The sequence below is a fragment of the Lathyrus oleraceus genome, chromosome 6 (assembly GCF_024323335.1).
Source record: "Lathyrus oleraceus cultivar Zhongwan6 chromosome 6, CAAS_Psat_ZW6_1.0, whole genome shotgun sequence".
Lineage (NCBI taxonomy): Eukaryota > Viridiplantae > Streptophyta > Magnoliopsida > Fabales > Fabaceae > Lathyrus > Lathyrus oleraceus.
In genome coordinates this window covers 317647775-317651759 of record NC_066584.1, presented here as the reverse complement: position 1 = coordinate 317651759, position 3985 = coordinate 317647775, and positions in this window count along the sequence as shown.

Genomic DNA, 3985 nt, shown 5'->3' with positions numbered 1-3985 from the left:
GTGTCCGCCAATCAAGAAGAAATTGAGGAGGACTAGACCAGACATGTCACTCAAAATCAGAGAGGAAGTCAGAAAGCAGCTCGACGCAGGATTCTTAGCCGTTACAAAATATCCATAGTGGGTTGCTAACATCGTTCCAGTTTCGAAGAAAGATGAAAAAGTTAGAATGTGTATAGGCTATAGAGATATGAATAGAGCTAGTCCTACAAACGAATTCCCTCTGCCACACATTAATGTGTTGGTAGATAACATCACTCAATTTTCGATCTTCTCATTCATAGACAGATTCTCCGCTTATAATCAGATAAAGGTGGCTCCCCCAGACATGGATAAAACCATGTTTATCACCCCTTGGGGCACCTTCTATTACAAGGTAATTCCTTTTGGACTAAAGAACGCTAGGGTAACATACCGAATGGAAATGATGACTCTCTTGAAGGTGAGAAAAACAAGAAAGGGGGGGTTTGAATTGTTTGAAAAATAAGCGCTTTTGCAAAATGAAATCACACAATGATTTTATACTGGTTCGCTTATAACACAAAGCTACTCCAGTCCACCCGGCCAAGGTGATTTCGCCTTCAACAAGGACTTAATCCACTAATCTTGAAAGATTACAAACAACCCCTAAGAGAGAAGAAAATCTCTTAGTCCTCTCAAGTCTACAGACTACAAAGAGTCACTTGAGGAAATCAAATAAAAATAAGATACAAGATGTGTAATCTAGAGTGCTTCTAAGAAAGCAAATATTACAAACTTAAGAACAAATTTTTCACTTGATAAGCAAAAGCTTAGTGAAAATCTTTGAAGAACAAAGATGTTTTTCTTGAGCGTGATATGATTTCAGTATAGTTTTGGCTAGTGATTTCTTCGTGTGTACTGAATGAGATTTCTTCTCTATTTATAGGAGTTGAAGTAGAGTTGAAGTAGCGTTGAATCTGTTGGATATTGAGATGTAATTACGCCATTCCATTAATAGCTTCTGCAGTAGACTTTTTCACTTAGAAGTGACTACTTACCACAATTAGTATCTTTTCTCTTGGAAGTGGAGATTAACGTCTCTTTCTAATTGAGGAAATCCATTTGCAGAACTTTAACTTGGCTTAAACGTTACTTCATCATGATTAACAATTCTGATTAGAGTCTTTGTGTATCTGGAGAAACTTGCTTCTGATGTTATTTCTTGAATGTTCAGATGGCGCTGATAACTTCAGAATTTACAGAAGGCATTTGTTCAGAGTCAGAGCTTCTAGACTTTACTTCATGTTCAGATGCTTCTGATACTTTGCAGTTTTGTCCAGAGTCAGAGCTTCTTGAAACGAGATTCCACTTTAGATGCTTCTGATACTTGAGATTTTGCATCTGATCTTGTTTTGCATCTGATGACATCATCAGATTTATTTCTTCTTTCTTTAGAACCCTGCACACTTAGAAACTTTTCGTTAGGGTACCACTTTTGGTTTCATCCTTTGTTATCATCAAAATCATGGAATCTATTGTAGAACTATTTTTGTTCTTACAATCTCCCCCTTTTTGATGATGACAAAACAAATAAAATTATCAGATGAAACATGAAAAATATTAGATCAGATAAACAAAAGCTCCCCCTGAGTTAGCGCTAGGGAGTTCAGAAGTTCTTACCAGAGCTTTTCCAAGTAATTAGGTTTCTGAAAACTTTCTGCAAATGCTTAACTTTAAAGTTAGAGTTATTTAATCAGAGCTATTATTTAATCAGAGCTATTTATATCAGAACTAATTCTATAATTGTTGCAGAATGCTTAAGGTTTTAGACATAATTTTTCATCAGAGCTATTTAATAATTTCTCCCCCTTTTTGGCATAATCAAAAAGGCATAAAACATAAAAAGAATAATAGAGAGAAAAACACTTCATGAAAAAGCACAAAGGCAAACAGCAGTCAAAAACAACAGATTCAAAAAAAATATCAGAGCTAAAAAAAGAAAAGACAGAAGCAAAAACACTAGGCAACCAAAATAAATCCTAAGTGCCTAAGGGTTTGGAGGAGGAGGAAGTCTCTGTAGTAGCATAGCAAACATATTCTGGAGGTTTTCATTCAGAGCGTCTTGCTTGTCCATCCTTGCCCGGAGCTCACTCTGATCTTGCTTGATCTCTTTCTGATCTTGCTTGATCTCCTTCAGAGTGTTAAGAATCAGAGGGATCGCAGAGGAAGACTCCCCCTGAATCAGAGCCTGCTGAGCTTCAGCTTCAGCAGCAGCTTGGGCTTCTGCATCTGCCTTAGCCTTGGCTTCAGCTTCCTGAATTCTCAGAAGTTCTGCTTCCTTTGCCAGGCGTTCTTCTTCCAATCTTTTAGCTTCTTCTTCAGCTTCCTTAGCCAACCTTTCTTCCTCTAATCTCTTGGCCTCAGCTTCTCTAGCCAGCCTCTCTTCCTCTAACCTTCTGGCCTCAGCTTCTCTAGCCAGTCTCTCTTGGAGTCTTTCCTCAGAGTCTCTGATGTAGCCATTTCTGACTTGTTCAGAGATACTCTTCAGCCTATAAGACTCAGAGGTCATCCAACTAATAACTCTGTTCCAGTGTGTCTTAACAGATTTAGGATCATCACTGACTTCAGAATTTTTAGCCAGAGACTTGATCTTCTGGACTGAGGATTCTGCAACCTGTATAATGGCCTCCTCAAGGGTAGGTATGATAATTTTAGGTTCAGGTTCAGGTGAATGAGGTGGAGAGTTTTGAGGGCTGAGATTCAGTGAGGGAGTTTCAGTTTCTGGTTCTGGCTGGGGTTCAGATTCTGCTTCTGGTTGAAGTTCAGAATCTGGGGAAGAAGCATAGAGTGGGTTTACATCTAAGGGGTCAGAGTCTGGTCCAGGTACAGCGGGAATAAGTGGTGGAGTGATATAAGGTTCAGATGGTTGAATCACAGGTGGTTGGGTTTCAGAGGGTGTGGTGGTTGTTTGTGGTGGAAGTGAGGTTTGATTTTCAGAGGAGATGGTGGTTGTTTGTTGTGGAAGAGAAGTTCGGAGGGGAGAGGTTACTTCAGTTTGTGTTTGAGTTTGTGGGGCGAAATTTTTAGCATAGATTTCAGCTATTGTTGGGGAGTTTGGGTCAGAGTGTTCTTGATCAGAGGACTCATGATCAGAGGACTCTTGGTTAGAAGAAGGGGAAAGGTAAGGGGGTGATTCATACTCAGAGGATGATGAAGAGCTGTGGTGATATAGTTGGTTAGGGTCAGAGGTTGTTGTGAAATTGCGAGCAATTTTTAGAACAGGTGGAGGTTGAGAGGTTCTGGTGATTGAGGGTGGTATTTCAGAGGTGGTATATATTGGTTGAGAGGAGAGAGGGTTAGAGGAAGCCATTTCAGATTCAGAAGAGACAGGAGGAATGGACTTACCAGAGGAGACATTCAGAGGTGCTGAAGCTTTGGTGCCAGAGGTTTCTCCAATTCTGGCTTTCTTTGCCTTCCTTGCTTCCTCAGCTATCTTCTTCTCAGAAAGACCTCTTTTGTATCTGACCAGATCTTCTACAGAGTCCAGACAGTCTTCAAGGCGGAAATCAGAGATATCAATGCCTTCATCCAGACGATCCTGAAGGTAGATAGCAATGGCATCTCTGGGTTCATTCTTGAAGAACCTTTCAAGGCCATGAGGCATCTTCCTCTGATCCTTCAGAGCTTCCCAGGTCACATTCATAGTGGGCTTGACTCTGATGTCCTTGATGATTCCCATACTCCTCAGATTTTTGGCATTCAGAGGCTTTCCAACGTCAATTGCCAGATCATCCATACATCTGGTCTTCTCCAGAGCATCTACCAGCCCATGCTCAATGAAGATGTCAGAGAGCAATCTTCCCAGAGGAATGTAGGATCTGGGCTTCATGTTATTCCTCGTTTCTCTGACTGAATCCCTCAGATATCTGAAGAGGAGAACAGGGAGGTTGATTGGAATACCCTTCTGAATACAGTAGAGGATGCACTTCTGATCAGCATTTATATAATCTGAAGAGTTGGAGGCTGG